The sequence below is a fragment of the Meles meles genome, chromosome 6 (assembly GCF_922984935.1).
Source record: "Meles meles chromosome 6, mMelMel3.1 paternal haplotype, whole genome shotgun sequence".
Taxonomy (NCBI): domain Eukaryota; kingdom Metazoa; phylum Chordata; class Mammalia; order Carnivora; family Mustelidae; genus Meles; species Meles meles.
The window spans coordinates 147,331,445-147,355,151 of NC_060071.1; the positions used below are offsets into that span (position 1 = coordinate 147,331,445).

General features: G+C 49.4%; 1 long non-coding RNA gene, 2 other non-coding genes and 1 pseudogene across 3 annotated transcripts; all 4 read left to right on the forward strand.

Annotated features, from left to right (window-relative positions):
• Positions 1-573: 573 nt before the first annotated feature.
• Positions 574-650, forward strand: LOC123945219. Its single transcript, XR_006819122.1, has one exon. It is a non-coding gene; the product is annotated as a small nucleolar RNA SNORD112 (small nucleolar RNA).
• An 8,173-nt stretch (positions 651-8,823) lies between these two features.
• Positions 8,824-16,005, forward strand: LOC123944425. The gene is made up of 4 exons (XR_006818789.1): positions 8,824-8,883; positions 9,622-9,693; positions 12,688-12,759; positions 15,837-16,005. It is a non-coding gene; the product is annotated as an uncharacterized LOC123944425 (long non-coding RNA).
• Positions 16,006-19,279: 3,274 nt separating this feature from the next.
• LOC123945184 lies at positions 19,280-19,350 on the forward strand (annotated as a pseudogene).
• Positions 19,351-21,363: 2,013 nt separating this feature from the next.
• LOC123945190 lies at positions 21,364-21,435 on the forward strand. Its single transcript, XR_006819098.1, has one exon. It is a non-coding gene; the product is annotated as a small nucleolar RNA SNORD113/SNORD114 family (small nucleolar RNA).
• Positions 21,436-23,707: the final 2,272 nt, after the last annotated feature.

A 23,707-nucleotide genomic window follows, 5' to 3' on the forward strand; every position in this document is an offset into this window, starting at 1 on the left:
AAACCAAAAAAAAAACAAAAAAAAACCCCAACCCCATGCAAAGTGTTTATTTTAATTATGCAAGGAACACACAGATAATTAATAGACTCATTACTACTAATCCAACACTGCAGATAAGAGCTAAAGCCCTGTGTCCCCCTCCCTCCCTCCCACTCAACTCCCCCCAGCATATTAGCTGCTGTTAACCCCTTTCAGGTGCGGAGTTCAGACACTTTCTCTGTACATAAATAGACCTCTAAAAGACAGGATTTTGTTTACTTTTGACATAAGCTACATCGCAGTGTGCATTTTCTTCTGCCTATTTTTCTTCCTTAGGAAATCTGCCTGGAGAGAATCAAGATCGACACACCGAGCCTTATAACGCACCTAAGTACCCTGTCATCTGAACACACCAGGGCTGGTTTAACCCCCTCACCGCTGTCACGGGAGCCCCAGGTCCTTCCCCCGCGGGGATGGGACAAGGCGTGAGAGGCAGGTGTAAGGGATTTCTCAGGCGGGCCCACGAGTGCTTATGACATTATCACCAGTGAATATGTGGATGCGTCAATTAGCAAAATAAAAGAGGGACAGGCCTGGACCGATGATGACGAAGTGATTATGAACAAAGGCTCATGATTAATCCAGTTCTGTGCGAAATACTGAGGTCCATTAAAAGACAATAGGTCTCGGCTGTTTCATTCTTTTTAAGAGCTGTTTAATATTCCGGGGTATGTATGCACCCTGGTTGATTAGACCCTCTCCTATTGTGGGAAATCCCAGCTGTAAGTGTGCTGGGATGGGGGCGGGGTGGGGCGGGATGGAGGGGGGGTGTGTGTGCGCGCGCGCGCGGGTGGCCCCGGGAAGATGGTGTCCAGATAGGAGCTCTGGTCAAAGTCCGTGTCATCTAGGGAGTGGGGGGGTCACAGGTTCATGGCTGCTTGTTATATTATTTAAGAAAATAAATAAAAATAAATGCATGAAGTAATAGTGGGCCTTGCGCGGATAAGTGAGCATGTCAGGGACCGAGGTCGTAATTCCTACGATTTTGTTCCGCGGGCGCCTGCTAAAAGGGACCTAAGCCCTTCCATGTTTTGTGCTTGCTCATGGCCCCACAACGAGCATTTTTATAGCTGAATCTGTAAGCATGTCCCCGGCTGTCCCTTTCTCCCAGCTTCTTGGAGGTGGGTTGGATGGTTTGCAAAGTTTATTTTCATTGATCTTCCTAAAATGCCATTTTGACCTTGTCACTGTCTTGCTTTAAATCCTCCCTCTCACTTCCTGGAGCTTCTGGGATGGGGTCCAAGAGCCTTAGCCTGGCCATGCTGAACTCCCCCCAACACGTCGTTCAGAAGTCAGGCAAAAGCGCAGTCCCCATAAGTGGGATGCTTTTTTGGCACCTTTTCCAAGTTCAGGAGAATGTTTTGCATTTTTCTAGAATTCACCAAACCAGCCACATGTTAATCACCCCTTTTCCTTTGTCCCTTTCTAGTGCCCTGGGCTCCTGGGTTGCCTGGATCTGCATTCCTCTCCCTGAAAAGGCCTCTTCTTACTCTGCTCCCGAGGACCGAGCTGTCTGCCCTGCGCTGGGTGAGTGCACGGACTGCGTCACGCCACAAGCACACACCTGGAGGGGTGGGGGGCCTTCCTCCAGGGCCCCCACTGACTCTGCCCTGCCCTCTGGGGCTGACACCAGGTTGCCCCAGAATCTATGAGTAGGGGCCGGTAGCATCCCAGGGTCGAGTGTGCTGGTGACGGGTTTGGGCTCCATAACTATGGCTCAGAAACGGTTGATTGCGTCTTTTATGGCCTTGTCCTTGCCAGAGGGAAATGGGCCCAGTCCCAGAACAGAAGGAGGTAAGTCTTCGTGTGGGACAGCAGGCCCACCAGCTGTGGTGCCTGGCAGGGGCTCTGGAGAGAGGACAGGCTGACAGTGGGTGCTAGCTTGGGGCTAGGGTCATGTTCTAGAAGGAGCCCAGGCTTTGGGGCGGAGGGGCTGATGATGCCAGGCCCACACCACCCTGGAGGCAGAGGGCCTCCCCTGCTTGTGGGAGGGACAGAAGTAACCAGACCTGCTCAAGGTATTAGTCTTTTTTTTTTTTTTTTTTGGTCCCTCCAGGGTGGGGTGGGGTGGGGTGGGGAGGGCACCCCGAGAGGCCGGCCATCTTGAGAGCACTCACCCAGCTCCAGAGCCGACGTGGAATGCGCGTCTTTGGCAAGGCCCTGAGCAGTCCCATGCCTCAGTTTCCTGATCAGAAAAGCATCTGCAGTCGTGATAGGCAGAGGGAGCGGCTAACACAGATAAATAATCCAGCACAGGAGCGGGTGGAAAACGGGGCCTCCCCCCCCCCCCCCCCCCCCCCCCCCCGGTCCTGCCTGAAACCCGGAAGCTTCCCTCCTGGAGACATAGGCGGCCCCCCATCGGGGTAGGGAGACCCACAGAGGGGGAAAGAACAGGCTGGAAGAGTGTGAGTGGGAATCAAGGCCCCCGTCCCCTCACCCCAGGGTAGACGCCCCCAGGGGAGACCCTGGCCTTTCTGTCAGCACCCTGGCAGGGGAAGGGGCTGCCCCTGCCGGGTTTAATTGGGTTCTCCTGAAAAGTTTGGCAATCGTTTATTTTACTTTTTTTTAAGAAATATATATAAAATGTCAGCCTGCTCTTCAGGCACATTTTTTCGGCGTGTGTTTTATGGACTTTGGCAAGGTCGGCTGGGAAGGAACAGTGGTACAGTCTCTAGGGGTTAATGATCCCTGGAAAAACTTCTGGCTAAACCTGACTTCTCCTGAATTTCACAGAAAACGCTCCCTGGGCCGGGCCCAGCCTGAAGGGGGTTTTTGTGCGTGGGGCAGCCTTACCTAGGCGAGCAGGGCTCCTGTGGTGCCTTTCACACAAAAGTGAACTTCCTTGGCCGCGGGGCACAAAGACTCCTCTCTCTGAAAGGCTGGGTTTGTTTACTCTGGAGCGGCTCACCCCGGGGGCTGTTTCTCGTGCACCTACCTTGTGGCCCGAAACCCCACTCCCCACTTCCTCACGTGGGGGTGGGGGGCCAGAGCCGGGGAGCCTGGCTCTGTTTGTGTCTGGAGCTGAAGGAAGTATCCTGGGGGAGGGGGATACTGCCTCCTTCCCAGTAGGAGCCCCCTCCCTGGCCTGGCCTGCCCTGCGGGGAACGCGGGTGTGCTGTCCTGTAGCCTTTGGCTGCTTAGAGATTTGGGCGGGTGACTTTGCAAATCCACCCCAGCGCGAACCTGAGCTCACCCAGCTGCCCCTGACCAGAGACCTTTCTTTGCAGGATTTCTTAGGTGCGTGGCATCTGTTCCGCAGCCCGCACTGCCCCCTCCCCCCCATAATGCGGCAGAGGCTGGGACGCATATGCAAATAACACCTTCCCAAACGTTTGCAAATCGACACTTGCAAAGCAATCCTTTAATAGATGAAAACAAGAGCAGGGACAGAATAACAACGGAAACCCCAGGCTCTGAAAAGCAGTTTCCCCAAGGTCTCCCAGCAGCTCCCCGAGTGGGTAGGGATGGCGGGGCAGTCTGTCTGTCTGTCAGTCTGTCTGTGGGGAGCCAGCCTCCACTCTCCACCTGCAACACGATGCTGCCCCCCCACGGCGGGTGAGAGCAGCTGTTGGGACCCCCGCCAGGGCCCTGACGGAGGGGACGGGACTGTCAGGAGCGGGACAGTTGGGCTTGGAGGGGCTCCGTTCACAGGTCGCCAGGTGCCTCTGTCCTCCCAGAGTCTTAGGCTCTTACTGCCCTGTGAAAGTGCATCACTGCCTTGGGTGGGTGAGCTGGGACAGCCTGGTCATTTCACAGACAAGGAACCCGGGGCTGGCCCCTCAGCAGGGCCTGTCTCTCCCTCTCTCTCTCTCTCTCTCTCTCTCACACACACACACACACACACACACACACACACACACACACACGTGTGCACGCGCCTGCGCGCTCCCCGAGCGCCTGCACTGGGAACAAAGACAAGAAAACTCCTTTAGAAACTGCAGAACAGAGCCTCGTCTAGCGGGGGTCCCCTGATAAAGGCCCCGTCCACCCAGAGTTCCTGGGAACTGAGCCCCCATGAATGGGCCTGGAGGTCCAGCGCCCGATGTGGCGTGGGCCGCATTCATCAACATGCAGGCCCCTGGGCCCCATTGCCGGGCGGGGGGCTTTCACGAGTCCCCAGAGCATCCAAGTCACGGTCCAGCAGCCGGCTGAATCCGTGGCTGCGGCCCAGCCTCCAGAAAAAGGCCCTGCTTTTCCCATGACCAGGCGGCCTCTCAACTCACCAGACCGCCCCCTACACCCCCTGATCCCCCCTACCCTCCCCTCCCCGCCGCAGGAAGGCTCCCCCCCCCTCCCCCCGACCCACTGCACCAGCCTGTTGCCCCAAAGAGGACCCAGGCCAGCCTTGCTGGGCCTGGGAGCTGGGGCAGGCACTTGGCCATTCCAGGTGGCCTGGCCCTTGAGATGGGGACTTGGCTGCTGGACAGCCCCCCTCCCCCCTCCCCCACTGGCCCCGTGCACTCACCCCCATTCTCTGCTCCTCTCCCTCACTGCCTCATTGCGGCAGAAGCTCCACCAGCCATCTCCGCGCCTCTGCCGTGCAGCTCAGGGCAAGGTACATGGGAAGAGTCTGCGCATCCTTGCTCTGACCCCGGCCTGCCTCCTCCGCAGGCGGCCTCGCTCGGGACTTAGCTCTGTAGGAGCTTCTCAAAGGCCTAGACGTGCGGGCTGCCAGCCCGGGCAGGGAGCCGTGTTGCAGCCTCCCGGCCAAGTACCGGCCTGCCTCTCTCTGCTCGGATGCCTCCCGTAACAGGGAGCTCCCTCTCTCCCCGAGCAGCCCGCTCAGGGCTCGCACACACCGAGCTGCTTTGCCGAGCCCTCCCCTGCTTTCTGCATCTGCCTCCGCGGCTCTGCGGCGGCCCCTCGCCCCCTCTGCCCTCGGCTCTCCGCAGACAGCACGCTCACTTCAGTCCTCTCTCCTCTCTGTGCTGAGGAGCAAGCCCCCCACCCACTGAGGGATCAGACTTGGGGTCCCTGTCACCGGCCCGGATCGCAGCCGTCTACACCTGTCCCGGGGCGCCTCTGCCCCAGCTCAGTGGGGTCTGGGACGGAGCCCTTTGCCCTGCTGTTCTGCAGAGAGCCCAGGGGAGGGCGCGGGTCTCCCCTCCCAGGTCCAGCTGCTCGAATCTCTCTGTTAAGCGGCGTCTGAGCCCTCCGTTTTTTATGGTCCCTCTGCTAGTTGCCAGGGAGAACGCTCTCTATGCAAACCCCTGCCTTTTCTGCAGGAGCCGCTGGCGGCTGGCCGGCCCTGGTCAGCCCGCCGCGGTAGCAGCGGCGGCGGCAGCAGGCAGCTGTGGCGGGGCTGGGGGGCTCCTGAGACAGACAGCACCAGACAGGGCTGGACTCCCCGCTTCCTAGCTGTGAGACGACGCAATTCCCTCTACTTTTCAGAGCCTCTGTTTTTTCCCTGTGCAACAGATAGGAGAGGGGCTCCCTCCCCATAAGATGAAACAAGATAAGAGTCGCCTAGCGCACATCAGACACTGCCTGAATGCTTACAGAGTAGACAGCGGGACCCAGGGAGGGTGGCGCTCGTGTAACAAGTGGCTCGCAAGAAAGAAAACAGTCTGGACTTCCGCGACCCTGCCCCGAATACAAACGGGAACCTGGCCTGCCGGAGACCCCTCTGCCGGCTTAATAGCACAAATCAAGTCAGCCAGAGGCAGCCCCTGGCCTGTGAGCTCACAGTGGATGCAGCAGGCGCTAGAAACGCCCGCGAACCCACATCTGCGTGTAATACGGCAAGAATTTGCATCCTATGTACCACCACGCGGGGCCCCGGGGTGAGGCATGAAGAGACACTTGGCTCTGCTGCCGCCTGGAAGGACTGGCTTGGACAGCAGGGGGTGCTGTCTGGGAAAGAGAAACCCAGTGGGCTCCGGGCATCCCACAGGCTGTGGGCTCTGGGCATCTTCCCGGGCACTCACTCTCCAAACCACCGCAGTGCACCTACCTTGTCAGGCCCAGACCCGAGTGGGAGGCTGGACCCCGAGCTGTGGCAGTCGGCTTCCTGTCCTGGATGCTCAGTCTGGTGGGGGAGAGAGACAGGGAGTAAGTCAGTCTCTGCACATCAAGTGATCTGGGGTGTGGGGTGGTGGATGATGGCAGGTGAGATTTATGGAGCCTTGTCTCGGGGCCAAGCCGGGAGCTAGGCTGCCAGCACAGGACTCACCCCAGGGGGAAAAAACTCTGAGCACCAGCCTCATAATCCCCATTGGGCTGATAAGGAAACTGAGGCAGGGGACTGTGAAGTCGCATACTCACCGTCTCTCAGCTGCTGTGAGGCCAGGCTGGGATGGAACCCCAGGCCGTCCGGAGCTCCCCACCACACCCGGCTGCTGAAGACTGCTCGGGAAGGCAGAGCCGAGTGCTGGGGGGGCGTGGGTGGGCAGGGGATGGATTGATTAGTGCTAAGCACCTCCCAGCGGTGCTTGAGATCCCAGCTCCTCTGTGGCCCAATCCGTTTGAAGGGCAGATTCAAAATTAGGTGGTAGCACCTATGGGCAGAGGCTTATGAGAACGGCATTATTAACCTGACGTTGAGAGGGCCCTGCCCACCTCCAAGCAGATTGCAGATAGAGACGGAGGGGGCTGGGGCTTGTTTATGTGGACAGTGCGTGAGAGAGGATGGAGCCCATGGGGGGGGCCGCTAGGGCTTCTGCGTGGGGAGGACGGGCTTTGGAAGGGATGAGGGCTTGATGGCTGAGAGGGGGAAGCAGAGGGCAGTCTTCAGGGCAGCCCCTCACCTCAGGGAGATGCTCAATACTGGAACCCACTCTTGGAGGGAGGGTCTCTGGCCCCTTTTTCCTGACAAGCGCAGGGACTGGGAGCCTCCTTGCTCCTCAGTTTCCCGAAACGTCACCCTAAGAAAACCCCCGTCCCCACACCTTCCCTCCCGTTCCCGCTGCTATTGCAGTCGTCAGACACCTGTCAGCGCGTTGGAGCCGCATTCAACAGGAGAGCTCTGGTTCCGGGAGGGAGGGAGCGAGGAGGGCGAGCTGTGGACAGGGAGGGAGGGAGGAGGGAGGGAGGAGAGCTGTGCCCCCGACTCAGAGGCGGCTGAGCCAGGTCTGCAGCCCGGAGGACTTGGGCCACTTAAGATTTGTGCCAACTCACGGTGCAGTGGAATCAGACAGTCTGAATTATTCAGCCACCAGCCAAGAGTCTGTGGCGCCCCCAAGTGCCACAAGGGGGCTGCCTGGGCCACATTTCTGAGCCCAGAAAGTGAGGAGGGGGAGACTGTCAGGAGGGACCCGTGCCTTTGCTTTTGTAGTGACGCTTTTTTAACTGTGGCGTCATCGAGAAGGGGGACTGGTCCCCCCCTCCCCACGCCGGCTAGGGACAGCCGGGAGGGGGTGGCAGGCTCTGGCATTGGGGGGGGGTGCTGCCGGCTGCACCCCTCCCTCGCCCAGGGCTCTGTGGCAATGCAGCCGGCTGCCGGGGGGGTCCCGGGGAACTGTCCGGTGGCTGGCTTTCCAGAACGGGAAAAGAAGGAGGAGGGAGGGAGCTTTTTCCATGGTGGCGACATGCCCAGGAAGCCCACCGCACAGGGGCTAGGATCAGTGAGGGGAGGAGGAGGGCGGGGAGTGTCCACAGGGTCTGGGGAGTTTGGCGGGACCTGGGGTCGAGCGTTAGTCAGCTGGCTGTGGGTAATAATGACTGATGCAGAAGAGGAGGGTTGAGGGAGGGGGAGAAGGGAGCTCAGGACGCCGGGAACTGCTTGGTACACAGTTTTAGGGCAAAAGCACTAATTCTTTTCCTCCCCAAAAGGCAATTAAAAAAAAAAAAAGAAAAAAAAAGGCAAAAAAAAAAAAAAGACATTTATAAGTGAGACGCTCAATTCTTACCAGCCAAGCTGGTCTCAGGAAGGTCTCGTCAGGTGGGCAGCTCTGCTTTGGAGAGGGTAGCTGCTGGCTGGTCCTTTTAGAGCCTGGATGGCTTAAGGAGGGGGAAAAGGCCCAGGGAGGGCCCATGAGGTCCAGAGGGAGAACTAAGGGTACTTGAGGGAGGCAGGAGGGTCAGGGAAGGGGCCGGAGGGGCTGAAGGGAACCTGGGGGGTCTGAAGGAGACGGGAGGACCAGGGAGGTTAGGGTCTAGGGGGTCTGGGGGTGGGATCTAAGGGAGGCAGGAGGGCCTAGGGGTGGCTGGTGGGTATCTCATTCTGCACACCCGCACCTTTGTGCTTTCTCCAGAATCCACCGGACTTAATGGTTTGCTCCCATCAGCCCTGGCCTCTTTCTTATACCCTCTGTACTTCGAGGCAAGTGTTCCTCTGAATCAGCTCCCTGATATCCCCCAACATTTAGTTCGGATGCTGGGCTGCTTCGCTTTTCCCCCAGTGGCTTTCCCTCTCCGACCCCCTCCCCTCCTGCGCTTTTCTTTTTACCTGTTGATTTTTAAAACCTGCAATTATGTAAAATCTGAAATAACCCCAAAGTAGAGAAAATAATACATATTTTCAACCCAATTTACACAGTTTCCACATCATTGCCATCCAGGTGCCAACAGCCCCTCGTTCAGCCCCTCGTTCTAAGCTGTTTGCTGTCCCCCCTACCAGCCCACCCCGGGCTATTTTGAAGCAAATTCCAAACACTGCGTTGTTTCCCCGGAGTATATCTCAGTGCCTGTCTCTAAAAAAGAAGGACTTTTTTCGATTTTGAAAACATAACCGCAATGCCACCTTCACCGTTAAAAAATTAACAGCCTTTCCTTAATGTCATCCAACATCTAGTCGGCTTCCAGATATCCCCGGTTGACTCATAAATTTCTTTTACAGTTGGCTTGTTCAAATCAGTGTCCAAATTCTCCTCCTGCACTTTCATGGGGGCACTGGGATGATGGCAGGTAAGTCCGGATATAAATTCAGGGGTCTGACTCTCTCCCCTCACCTTTAAGTAACCCATCCTCAGTAAACCTCAGTTTTCTTACGGAAAATGGGGCAACTGCTGGGTCTCTCCGGGAGTCACTTAGAGGATAAGAGAGAGTACACAGGCAGCCCCCAGCCCTGTTTCTCATACATAACAGACGCTCGGCAAAACAGAAGGTGCTAGAATATTCTTTTTATTTTTTCTGGAAACATTTACAGGGGAGTTGGGTTAGGGTAGGCAAAACAGAACTGGCTAGCATCCACAAAACAAAAGGCTCCTGACAGTCCAGGCCCCCCGGAGTGATTAGGGCAGTAGGGACACCACATCTGAAAGGCAGTCCTGCCGGCGGGGGGCCTGGGACCTCTGGCTGGCTCGGAACTGTCACTCCACAGTGGACCAGCCACCCAGGACCTACCAGGGACCCCACTGGTAGCCATTCCACTAGATGGTGCATTCTGCTGGGAGTCCAGGAGGGACCACCACCCCAGAGTGCTCCGGTCACCGCCCAGCCCCTGGGGCCACCGGGGGAGCATGCCTCTGAAACACCACAGATAATTTCTAAAAAGCACTTCTCAACAGGTCATGCAAGATGTACTGGTTTTCTCCCTGTATGCATCCTGGCCCAGCTGCAGAATCTGAGGGAATGAACCTTTAATGACGTCCACTCTTTCTCCAAATCCTCAGCCCCGCTATGACTGATTCCCCTCTTTTACAGATTAGAGGACTCTGAGAGGTTGGTGACTTGTCCAAGATCAGCTAGCAAGCAAGACCCAGGACTGCAACCCAGGTTTGTCTGATCCCTGTGCATAGTATGGAGGGGTGGAAGGATGGACGTTCGGTCTGATGGATGGATGGATGCTCGCCTTGGCCAGGCATCAGCAGATGGAGAGATGGTGTGGTGGCCGAAGCCTGCTGGTGAGATGGGGGAGTGAATTCAGGTGCAGAAGGTGGGTAGTTGGAAAAGTAAGAGAGAATAGTCAGTTTCTCACCAACATCAAAGGCTTCCTTGGTCTCCGAAGAGGTGTTTTCTCCAACTGGAGCTTGCTGGCGTTTTCTTCTGCCTCCGAGAAAACTGACTGGCTCAGGGGGCTCTGGGACTACAGGTGGGCTGCCGGCTCACAGGGACCAAGCCCCAGCTGTGGCGCTGGAACGTCTCAGCAGCAACTCTCAGGCCCAGCAGGGGACTGCACTGAGAAAACAGCAGGCAGCCTCCTACCCTGGACTCTCCTGGCTGGCTGCCTCCCGAGCCCAGCCTCGTGCTCAGTCCTTCTGTGGCCACGTGGCATAATTTTATCTCATCTAAATCATCACAATGATCCTCCGTGATAACAGTCACCACCCTCAATTAAGATCCAAGAAAATTGGGGCACCTGGGTGGCTCAGTGGGTTAAATAAAGCCTCTGCCTTCGGCTCAGGTCATGATCCCGGGGTCCTGGGATCGAGCCCCACATTGGGCTCTCTACTCCGCAAGGAGCCCGTTTCCTCCTCTCTTTCTGCCTGCTTCTCTGCCTACTTGTGACATCTGTCTGTCAAATAAATAAATAAAATCTTTTAAAAAAATCCAAGAAAATTGAGGTTTTTAGGAATGCTAAGTGATTGGCCCCGGATCATGCAGGGACCCGCATGGAACCAGGATTTGAACCCTGGTCTGCTTTTTTTTCTTCTAAACTCATACCCTCTTCCCATTTCTTTTTCTCTAAGACTGTGTTTGAGAAAAAATTCACTCCTTGGGGTAAACCAGTGTCAGACTCACCCTCCTGGTTTATTAGGGACCTGGCCTTCTTAACCCCCAGACTCTAAATTTATTTCTCAAGTAATACCTTCTCTAGCTTGTCCTATTTGCTACTATCATACATATAAGGGTCAACTGTACCACTGTCATCTTGCAATGTAATTGATCAAGTCAAATTTCTGGTGGTTCCTATGATGTCTGAATATTTAGGGCAGCAGATGTGAAAAATGAATTTAGAGCCTAAAGGAGTACAAGGAGAGGAGGGAGGGGATCAGACAGAGGGCTGCAGGGCAAATCAGCAAGCCTTCCTGAAGATCTGGCTCAAATTTAGCAGTTATGCTTTGATAACTTGCATATGGGCTAAGTCCCGTTATACACATCCCAGATACTCAGGCTTAATTCCTAGGATGGCCATTGACTAGTTTTGTGAGTATTCAACCTCTGTGCCTCAGTTTCCTCAATAATAACATGGGGATACCAACACTTATTTTTTTTTCCCCACAGCATTAATTATTAATGGATACTGGAAAATTAAATGAGTCAATTAAAGAGCTTAAAACAGTGTTTCCCATATGGTTCACATTCAGTACATCCTCCATTATAGTTAAAATTGTAATTGTCATGACTTTTTATTGAGATGGTATTTAGTATCTCTGCTAAGAATCGTTATCTACATTCTATAGGTAGCTGAACAGGGGCTCAGAGGGGTGTATGAGTTTGCTTTTGGAGAGGGAGTCTGTGAAATAGAAACAAATATACAATTAAGCCTAGAAGATTTTAGCCGTAGCTAAGGAAATGAGGATTATACATACTAAATGGACAGGATCCGTCTAATGCAACATCAGGCCTTGGAATAGAAATGTCCTTGGGTATTGAGAATTATGGAGAGGTTGAATGGGAGCTGAAAAGACGCTAAGTAGTTGAAGGGCAAGGTGGACCATGAAGTTGAGTGTTCAACTTCATGGCTTCTAGCAGCCGTGGGCCAGTTCTCCCTGTATGCTCATATATGTTCTTACCAAATTTGTCTAGCTGGTTTTTTGTTTTTCCTGGTGGGGGCACAAAATAATCAGTTCGGAAATATGTTTTTGCTCTTTTGAGGGTGGCCAGCTGGAACGAAGAATTGCTCCATGGAGTCTTAGCTCATGGAGAGCGTGAGGATTGGGGGACCACCTCCCATTTCTGGGCAGGATATTTGCAGCTTAAGCCTTGGCAGTGTGTAGCTGCCTGCGGGGGGAGTATTGGGGAGGGGAATACATTTGGATGCCCCCCAGTCCTAGATAGGATATGGGGCTAGCGCTTGGGCCGAATTGCTGACCTCTGATGGGTGCGTGCTCTGATTCAACATTTCCCGGCACCGAATCAGGATCTGTCCCACTGCATCTTCTTTAAGAAAGTCAGTGTATTTTCCCAGCCAGAGTTATTAGTACATCCCAGAGATGCCCTGTGCCTCTGGAACTGCCTCTGTGGGAGGTCGCACCCCTGCCCATGTTCACGCACTCCCCTTGTAGGCTGATGGTAGGGTATCAGAGAACGAGATCTACCACAAAAATGAGGCAGGGGGGACAAGTGGGGACAACAGACTCCGGAGCTCAGCACCTCCTCACTGCGTGACCACTTATCAGTCACTTAATTGTTCTGAGGCTCAGTTTCCCTGGGTGTAAAATGGGACACCTGCTCAGCCAGGTTTTCCCGTGGTTGTGGGCTATTGCTCCCTCTCCTGCTTTTTTTCCTTCGTAGTTCTTACCACTGTGTGGTGTACCGCGTTATTGCGCTTATCTTTAATTTTGTCTGTTCAGTCTCCACCCGCGGGATGTGAGCTCTCAGATTTTGTGTGTTTTGGTCACTGCTGTAACCTGGGACCTAGACCGGTGCCTGGCACAAAATGTGTGCTCAGAACTTTTGGGGGGAAGAAAAAAAGGTGTTGTCGTGTTGTACGCGCTCTCCCCCCAGAAGACAGTCTGTGCATGCCAGGCAGGCAGAGTGGTGCCTGGGGCACTGTCCGCGTTCAATCAGTATCGGCTAATTATGATTATTATGTCTAATTCACAGGGCTGCTGTGAGAATCAAACAAGATAATGTATGCTAAGGCGTGCTGCGAACACTACGTGCTGGGTGCAGGAGGTACAGCATTAATAATCCTCTGATGCTTAGAGGGAACTCGCACTTCAACTTGATGCTTTTCCCTTCCACACCACCTGGGAGGGAGGGCAGGCTGGTGGGTTCTTGCCACCTGAGGCTCAGGGAGGGGAAGGGCCTTGCCCAAGGCCATGCGGTGGGATGAAGGCAAAGGGCAGGAGCCTAAGTTCCCAGCCCGGCGGGAGAACCCCCACGCGGATACCTTTATGCACAGAGAACATTATACACACACAAACGGGATGGATGTATGTCTTAGAATTTAATCTGTTTTTAATGTTTCATGTTTCAAGAGTTGCACTGTGGTGAGGGTGCTGGGCACCTACCAGGCCAGTCGGGGAGGCCAGGGAGGAAGTTGGCTGTATTGGCAGTAAGGGTCAGAGCAGACGCATGTGTAGTTTCTGGGAAACGATTCGATCATCAAGAGTCTCCTGGCATCGTCTCCCCTGAGGGCAGCCCCGTCTCATGAAGTGGATTTCAGTTTTCTAAAGCGCATCCCTTAGTTGGATTTCTGTTTTCCAGGGCACTTGTTTAAGCTTTGATGCCGTGTCCAAAAAAAGAGCAGATCCCAACAATTTCCCGCCCGAGGCCCATCCTTCCCGAAACCCTGGGCTTGGCCTGAGCATCAAGATAATTCGTTTCTCTAATCAGATTGGGGGCTGTTTGGCCAGCGGGGTGGGCGGGTGGGCCGGGGAAGGGGGGGAGGGTGTTCCGGGGTGGAGAGCCGCTCGCGGAACTGTCGCTAGTAGCTCGCTGCACCCTCACGCTGGACCCACGAGGGTGCTGCTGTCCTCAGTCTACAAATCGCCCAAGTCGGGGCACAAGACAGAGAGGCCAGGTCACGTCTCTGCAGTTACACAGCTCATGAGTGCCTGCTGGGGTGGAACCTGGTCTGTCTGTCTGTCTAGCACCACAGCTCGGGCGCTGCTGCAGAGGGAAGAAAGATTTGGGTGAGGGCCTCAGAGACAGGGTGGCGGGCGGCGGAGTTGACCTGGTTGCCTTTGGTGGGAAAGTAATGGCTGATTCTGCTCAGGGACTAGTGCTGCGACTAGCTTTCGGATGAGAAAACAAGCACAGAGGGGTTTGTTCACTTCCCTGATGCCGCCCAGCCTGTCGGGGTATGAGTCTGGATTTGGAGGCAGGTGGTGTGGTGTTGCGTACACAGTGTTCTAACTCCTGGGGGCTGTGCCTTAGGACTGTGAGCGTGTAGTCGTGCAAAGTGAAGACGGCACACAGAGCTCAAGGATCTCAGTTGGAGTCTTTTTACTAACTGACTCCTGGCGGGGTATGCTCCTCAGTCAGTCAGACGAAGTCATTCTCCCCCCTTGACAGCCCTGCAGAGGCCCTGCAAGCCAGTGGCCCGTGGAAGTTATTTGCCAGGAATCACATATGTGATAAAACTTTATACGTTCGTAAAAGGGGAAGGGGAGGGTGCTTGGCAGATTCGGGAGTGCCATTGAAGTCAGAAGGCAGCAAGAGTCCATGAGCGGGGCCGTGGGCATGGGGGTCAGGCATGGTTCTCACATAGGTTTTAAGAATCAGTAAACTCACAGAGGGGCAAGCCTGGGGGAGTGGCCAGAAGCGACCCTGAACCAAGGTTCTTGATTCAGTCTCCACAACCGAGGGCTATAAAGAGATCGGAGTGGTTTGTGGTTATTTATTTTATTATTTAAAAGAATAAAAATTCAAGAAATAATGTAATAAAGGCCTCAAATACGGCAATTGGGAGAAGGTGTTCTGGACAAAAGATTATGATTAATCCAAGTCTGCTAACCCGATATTAACAAACAAAAAAGGTCTAGGCTGTTTTCTTCCTTGTAATGGGGCTTTGTGTTCCGGCGAATGGGCACATGGGGGTTTTTCATGAGAGATGAAAGATCTCTGTGGGGAAGGAAACTGTACATGGGTGTAGGCAGGGCTTAGTGGGTTTTACTGAACAGTTAAAGGTGAATGAATGCATAAGTAAAATTAAGGAGGTCTAAGTGTGGACCGGTGGTGAGGATGTATTTTTAAACAAGGCTTATGAGTCATCTGTTGTATCCAACTGTAGTTACTCCAAAACAAAAACAGAACAGAATGGAAGCAAAGCCCAGGGAATTCAAGGGTGTTGGGATGGCGGGTGGGAAGTACAGCAACAGTTATGTAGAAAGGTCATTGGTCTGGGGGCCGGTTGGGGGCTCTGGGTGTATTTGCTGTATAGTTAACTATGAATCAGATGAGTAACAAACAGGGTTGCAGGAGGGTAGGCGGGGGCGTCGGCTGGGGTATTGCAGGAGGGTAGGCAGGGGCGTCGGCTGGGGTAGCGGGGTAACGGGCATTCAGGACGGGGAGGGATGTGGTGATCGCTGGGTGTCAAACTTAACTGATAAATTACAGAACGCTACCTGTGAAACTAATGAGGTACAAGATGTTGTCTAATTGAATTTAAATGAAAAATAAAAAAATGAAGTAGTTGAGTAAATAAATGAAGGAATGAAAGCTGGTAATAAAGCACCAAAGATAATGTTTTATGAATTATGGGTTAAGATTAATACATTTGTACAATGATGGACCATCGTAAACCATCAAACAAAGCAACGCTCTTGACCTTTGTGGGTAAGAAACATTGGACTAGAAGTGCCAAAATAAGGGCTGATGGACATTTTTGTTCTGCGTTAGCGCTGACCTGATGTGTTTATTGTACTGAAAAAAAATAAGTAAAAACAGTAAAAGGGACATGTAGGGAACAATGATGCGATCATACCTGGAATCAAAGATTGTTACTGCCTCAACTCTGCGTATCTGAGTCCATTAGCAGGAAGACCTGGGCTGGTTCCTGGGTGGGTAAGAAGCATAGAGCAGATGCCTGAAGTGGCTGTCCTCTTGTTTTTGATGCGGTCATGCGTGTTTATTATCATGAGGTTATTACGTGAAAAAATACTTACAGTGAGATCTATGCGTAGGCCAGTGATGAGAGTGTGTCATGAACCAAATCGTGATTAGTCTTGAGCTGCTCATCCAACAGCCATTAAAGAATACCTGGTTGTTTTATCCTTTTTAATATGGGCCTTCCTTGTGTTCCACAGAATGGAGACCCCAGAGTGGGTCTAATTGACACTGTGTTGATGAAGATCTTGGCCGTGACTTCTGTGGGAAATGAGCCATGGACCAACCAACGTGAGTGATGGTTAGTCTTACTGTTCTGAGGTTGGGTGGTTGGCTGATGGGTGTGTGTGTGTGTATGTGTGCGTTATTAAACATGAACAGGCACAAATACAGTCAAAGATGGTCAAGCATAGACCAATGAGGTGACTGTGTCATGAACCAAGATGGTGACCATTTGGCATAATTGTCACCAAGTTAAAAAATAATATATCTAGGTTGCGGTCTGTGTAGAAGTTGAGCAAATAAAAAAAATTATATTCATGTATACGTACATACATGTTTTGATTGTGTTATGTTAGTCACCATACAATACATCATTCATTTTTTTTTCAAGATTTTATTTATTTATTTGACACAGAGAGAGAGATCACAAGAAAACAGAGAGGCAGGGAGAGAAAGAGAGGGAAGCAGACTCCCCGCTGAGCAGAGAGCCCGATGCGGGGCTTGATCTCGACCCTGAGAACATGACCTGAGCCGAAGGCAGAGGCTTAATCCACTGAGCCACCCAGGCGCCCCACATTAGTTTTTGATGCCGTGTTCCAAGATTCATTGTTTGCATGTAACACCCAGTGCCCCATGCAATCCCTGCCCTCCTCAATACCCAGTTGCACATAGATGTGTATAACATGCATATCTCTTTATATAAATATAATTGTTGCTTTTCCTTATTCTTGGGTTGAATGGTGAGTTCCTGTTTATTGATTTATTATAAATAAAAGAATGTGTACATAAGATCAGACAGGATTAAGCATGGACTAGTGAAGACAAGATTTATGATTACATAATCCTGCAAATTTGAAGCACATTAAAACAAAAAATCTATCTATGCTATTTTATTTGTTTTAGTAGCATTTTACTATTCATTTTTACACTGTGGTTTATGTAGCCACTTCTGCATTGATAAACTTGGGTGTTAACTTGGTGAAAGTGTTGGTCAGGGAGACATAGATCCTGGTAGTTCTCTGTGTCTTCTTTTATGATTTTTTGAAAGGAATAGATAAAATTAGAAAGGGCCAAGTGTAGACCAATGAGGATAATGTTCCATGAACTAAGGCTCATTATTTTAATTCTACACAAGTGAAAGCCACTTAAAATGATTCAGGGTGTTCAGTTTTTGAGCAGTTTTCTTCTGTTACGCAAACTGGACACACCATGGTTCGTTTAATCACGCAATATTGATGAGGATGTTGAATCTTATTTGGATGGATAAGGTACGTAAAGAAAATGTAAGTAATAGTTGATGTTCTTAAATCTTCAGCTGGGAAGTGGTTCAAGGGTGTTCGTAACAGAGGAAATGCACGAGTCCACAAATCAGGGAATAAAGAGATGGCAAACAAGGGCCCACGAAGAAAATATCTCACCCCAGGATTTTTTTTTTTTTTTTTTTTTTTTTAGATTTTATTAATTTTGTTGACAGAGATCACAAGTAGGCAGAGAGGCAGGCGTTGGGGGGGGGGGGCGGTTAGTGGTGGTGCTGGGAAGCAGGTTCCCCGCCGAGCAGAAAGCCCGATGCAGGGCTTGTTCCCAGGACCCTGGGATCATGACCCGAGCCAAAGGCAGAGGCTTTAACCCACTGAGCCACCCAGGCACCCCTCATCACCCCAGGATTAAGATTATTCTAATTCTGTACATCTAAGGTCCGTTAAAAAAAATGTGTTGGTTAAGGAGTCGTCAGTACTCTTGTTTTTGCATCACGGTGTGTTGGATGTTGATTTTAGTAAAAAATAAGTAATTACATAATTGCATAAAGTACAGGAAAGGCCAAAACATGGATGGGTGATGAGAAGGGCCTGAAGATGACAGTTAATTTAGTTCTGCACGTCTGACATCTGTCAAAATAATCTAGTCTGTGTCATGCCTTTTACCAGCTACCTTGTTTCACTGAGTATATATGCATCCTGTATTTAAACAGTTTTCCTTAGATAAAGATCTGAGATGCTCAGTCTGAGCCAGGAGCACAAAGGGAAATGAAAGATCATGTCTCCGTTCTCACCTGTAAAAAATTGGATTTATGGTTGGTCATTAAAACTTCTTTAGAGATGACCAAATCAAACAAGAGGGACTCAGCAGGGACTCATGATCAAGAACTATGATTAACCCATGTTAGCTTCATTAGAAAAAGTTCTAGACTATTCCGTAAAGATAAGGAGTCTTTATTAGTGTTCCCTAATGGAATTTTCTGCAGTGATGGATGTATTTTTTTTTTTTTTTAAGATTTTATTTATTTGGCAGACAGAGTTCACAAGTAGGCAGAGAGAGAGAGAGAAAGAGAGCGGAGGAGGCGGCAGGCTCCCCGTGGAGCAGAGAGCCCGATGCGGGGCTCGATCCCAGGACCCTGGGATCATGACCTGAGCCAAAGGCAGAGGCTTTCACCCACTGAGCCACCCAGGCGCCCCTGATGGATGTATTTTGGATGAGTTCTGTCCAATATGGTAGCCACAAATTACATGTGACTCTTGAGCACAAGAAATGGAGCCAGTGTGTATGAGGAACTGAATTTTTAATTTTATTTGATTTTTATTAAATTCAATTAAATTTAAATAGTGATATGTGACTAATGGCTACTCTGTTAATTGTTTTGGGTAGTTGGGTAATGGGAGTTTCTGGAATATTGAATATGAATAAATAAATATATAAATTAATGGTACACGAATTAATAATAGAGGGTTAGTTGTGGGCTAGAGATGAGAGTGTCTCATGAAGCAAAGATGATAATTAACCCAGTTCTCTGCAACTGAGATTCACAGGCAAAAAACTCTTAGGTTCATGGAAGACGCAGCCTTATTCATTTACTTTATCAACTATTTAGATTACCTTATGTTAACTATTTATATTACCTGCAGCTTATGTGAACGTTTCTCTAACATTGAAGATCTTTGTATCTTGGTGGGAGAGGATGAGAAATGTTTTGTCCAAGTTACAGTTGGAGGGCTGAATAGTGGTTTCGTCAATATTCCTCACATTATAATATTATTTACTTTAAAAAATGAATAACAAAGAACAGTCCGTGCATGGTACAAGGGTGACAGTGTGACATGGACTAAAGTCTGTGGTTTGTGTAAGTCACCACCACCGCAAAGCCCATACGACTTTCTCATAATGGATTGGAGGAAGCATGCCTTTCCACTAGGCCCTTTGAAGCAAGGTTGTTTTCAAAAAAAGATGAAAGAGAACTCTCCATCTTACATTTGGTTAATGTTTCATTTTATCTTCCATCACTCTTGATTTACACATTCCACCATTGATCATGATTTGGGTGTCTAACATGTTGATAGAGAAACACAAGTAAAGACTTTGATGAATGAATGGATGAATGAATGAATGAACAAATGTATAATTGAATAAATAAAGAGAGTCCCAAGCCTTGACCGATGATGAGTACCTGGGGTGTCTGAACCAAGGATTTTGATTAAACCCTAAAACTCTGAGGTCTACTGTACAAACAAACCTCTCATCTTGCCTTGGCGGGACATGACCTGGGGCAGAAGTTAGGAATATAGGCGTCGTGCTTGGGGCTTTGGTACCTCTTAGGCCTAGGTCCTTTTATTAGTGGATCGGCATGGGAGTACATAAAGAAACATCCACGAATAAAGACAACGAGGGCTAGGTATTGGCCAAATATGAGGGAATCTAATGAGAAATACAGTATTATTAAAATATTTCTGAGGACCTGAGTTCCAGGAAATGAAGAGTTCAAGGGTTTTGCCATGTTTTATCGGAAACGTGTAGGCAGATGTCCATAAGCTTCTGGCTTGGTGGTGGTTAACTTTATTAAGAATTTTATTAAGAAAAGAGGGGAAAAAGGGAAACATAATAAATATTGATTATCGAATACTTAATTAAAGAATACCAAGGTAGTGTTAATGTATTATGTGAGAGGAGTTACGATTAGATTACTTATTCTCAGTATCATTTTCGAAAAACACATGTTTTTCTGTGGGTATTTGAGTATATGGGAAGATACTAGTATCATTTAGATACGTCTGGATATGTAGTTTCACAAATATTGATGATATTATAGGTGAATGAAGGAAGAGGTTATTTCAAAGAGGGCAGACATGTATCAATGAGGACAATACGTCATTAGAAGAAGTTCATTATTAATCTCGCTCTAGCCTTCCGATGTCCATATTAGTAAAAGATTTCCATGTGGGGCTCTGCCCACTTGGGGTAAAGGGCATAGAGACAATTACTTATAATAATATTTTGTATTTTTTTTTAAAGAGAAATTACAAACAAGTCATTCCATGAGCAAATAAACCAAAAGCAAACAAATAAAGGAACAAATTTACAGGGCGTGGTCAGGCATGGATCATTGATGAGAATATGTCAGGAAAGGAAGATGTAAATTTGCCAGATTCCAATCACGGAAGATCCACACAAAAGGCAGTCTGGGCTCAGCCTTCTGTGGATAGGGTTAACAGACAGGACTTGGAACAGGCCTAGTTCTTAACTCTTCTGCTAGGACGTCGGCTTAGCGGTTGGCGTCGTATTACGTACATTAATAATTAAAGAAGTCAGTAAATAAAAAGGCGGCCATTTAGGGGCTAATAATGGGAATGTAATAAAAAAGGGATTTATGATAAATCTAGTACAGCAGGACTCAGGTGTCTTAAAAAAAAAAAAATCTACATCTGTCCTGGTTCAGTTTTCTGAAATCGGCTTTTTACTTCGCAGATTCAGTCTGATTTCTTTGTTATCCCCTGAGGAAGACCTTGGCTGTCCCTTCTGTGGGTAAGGAGCAAAGTGACTCATGTAAGTGACAGTTTGTGTTCTTGGTTTGACGGTAATTCGTGTGGGTGTTTTGTGGGATTGTCCCGAAGGCAGAGCGGCCACCGTGAACCTCGGTGTAATCAGACACACAGGTCACCGCGGGGAGTGTGTTGTGAACCACGGAGTAAGATTCGTCCATTTTAGTTCAAGATCCATTAGAAACAAAGTTTGAGGCTTTTGGGGGCATTCATTTCCAGAGTTCCTTACTGTTCCATTTTATGTCTGCACCACATTCTAAGAACATTCTGTTGATAACTGTCGAGGTTACGTCTTTGAGGAAGGGGCACCTAGGAAGATAGAAAGTGTTGCCAGCATCCTAGTGATGGAGAGAGTCAACGGGTGGGTTCAGTGTACTCTCTTGAAAATAGGAAGAAATTAAGTGAAAGATGAGCAAACAGAGCAGTGAAACACGCGGGGTGGGTAGGAGCAAGTTTATCGATTAATCCATACGTACAGCACGAGGCCCAGTTAAAAAAGAGATCTCATTTCCCTGCTCTGTGGGAAAAGGCTTGTAAACAGCTCTGCGCACTATTCAAAGATCTGGTTTCCAGGTTTTCGTAGGAAGTAACTTTTTTTTACATCAACGAGGCCGTGAATGAAGCAATCAATAAATAATGCATAAACAATCAATACACGAGGTACAAACAGATAAATGAAGTTAAAGAATGTTGCGCTTGGATCAATGATGAGTAGTTCTGGCGTATATGAATCAAGCGTTTTGATTAAGCCCTAAACTCTGAGGTCTGTGTGATATTGTATGTTAACCGTATAGGAACTGAAATTAAAGTAAACTAGTAAATGAAGAGACTTGAGTCATTTTCTCTAAGAGAATAGAGTTCAAGGCCTTTGGGGATCTGGTTCTTCTTCGGGCTTAGCCATTTGTTGCGTCTGGATTGTATGGATGTTAGTGAGTCTGGGAGTACATGCATATTTGAACGTCTGAGTGAAGACAAAGAAGGTCACATGTGAATCATTTAGGAGAGTGTGTCGTGGACAGGTGTTATTAGGAGCACATTTGTTTAATGCCGAGTTTCAATGTAACACATAGGTAAAAGCTGTTGCCCCCTTCTGAGCACACAGGAAGCCCAGACACGTGGGAGCACACAGAGACGTGTCCGCAGGCACGGGTCCGCAGTCTGGATCGGTGGGAATTTGCTGGTGGTTGGTTTTCTTAAGAAGAAGGAAAAAATGTTGACATAAACCAATGACGACGTAACTTCTGAAAAGAAGCGAGAACGGGCCAGGGTCGAGGATGCGCTGGGTGACATCCGATATCATACTTCATTTAATTGCGTTCACTGGATTTTATTTAAAAGCCCAGAATGAACAGGGGGACAGAGTTTTTTCTGTGGACAATGAGTGCGTGGCTGTGGGCCGTTGTTACTATGTTTAGGTGTTCACGTGTAGGGTCATAGAACCCCAAATAATTACGTATTATGGTAAAGTTACCGGGGGAATGGATCTGATCATTTTATTTAATTTTTTTAGAGGGGGGAAGGGCAGAGGGAGAGGGAGGAGAGAGAGAACCTTCAGCAGGCTGCACGTCCAGTGTGGAGCCCCATGCAGGGTACGGGGTTTAGTCTCACGATCCTGAGATCATGACCGGAGCCGAAATCGAGTCAGACATTTAACTGACTAAACTGACAACCCAGGCCGCCACAGCAGGATCCTTTTCTTTTTTCTTTTTTTAATTTTTTAAAATTTTTCTTTCTTTTTTTTTTTTTTTTAAGATTTTATTTATTTATTTGACAGACGGAGATCACAAGCAGGCAGAGAGGCAGAGAGAGAGAGGAGGAAGCAGGTTCCCCACTCAGCAGAGAGCCCGACGTGGGGCTCGATCCCAGGACTCTGGGATCATGACCTAAGCCAAAGGGAGAGGCTTTAACCCACTGAGCCACTCAGGCGCCCCAGCATGATCCTTTTCAAATCATTACTTAAAGGAGGACGAACTGGACAATATGGAGGGTGTGACATGAAGTTAACAAGTTAACAAATCGTCTTGCTCTACCCTTCTGACCCATATGAAGAAAATGGGATCTAGTCTCTTCCTACTTGGGTTGAGGACATGGAGATAGGTTTATGGAATGATGGTATTTCAGTTCTGGGTTTCAGCTGGAAAGTTTACTATTACAGATACGTATGTAGGTAATTGTATCATATTTTATATTTATGTTCTTATAATGCATTACATATAATGTTACGTTTTGAAATGTGTCTTCATCATATGTTATGTATATTTAAAAAAATAAGTAGGCGGTCAGATTATTCCACAGCGAGTAGAGAGATAAGCGACGAAACTAGGAGTGTTGAGAATGGGCCATGATGCCAGGTCTAAATCTGTACAGTGTTGTACAAGTAAAGGCCCTGACAGTAATTGTTTGGCTGTTACTTAAGAGTAGGGACTTCAATGGTTACGAGCCTCATTCCCAGTCAGGCCTCAGATCCCATGATGTTTACATTGTCAAAAATTAACCAGAAACCGAGCTGACAAGTACGAAGGAGCACAGGTTTTGCACGGGTAGCGAGAACGTGATGTGACCCAGCTTTCTTATTAATCTGACCGTGTACAACTCACGTCTGCTTAGACACATCTGAGACAGACTGTCTAGAATTGGCTTTTCCATTTAGAGCATGGACACACCACAGCCAGCTTAATCATCCTCTGACGGTGAAGGTCTCTGTTGTTGCCTCTGTGGGTAAAGAGCACAGAGACCAGTATAAATAACTATCGAAGTCCCTGTTCTCTGGGGAGCTTGTTCGTGAATTTCCAAGGAAGTATTCTTAAAAACTGGCTTCATGGAGAAAGATACAGGTATAGAGAAGTTTACATAGATATGAAATCAAAGAATGACAAACAAGAACCAAGGATATGAATGTGTTATGAACCCAGGTTCATGGATTATTAGTCCTTTTCGGGATCACATAAAAGTATGTCGTCTTAGTTTGGCACCAAAGTACGTTTAGAAGAATATCCCTTCCTTGATGAAGATCAAGCTTATTTCCTTGCGAGGGAGGAGAA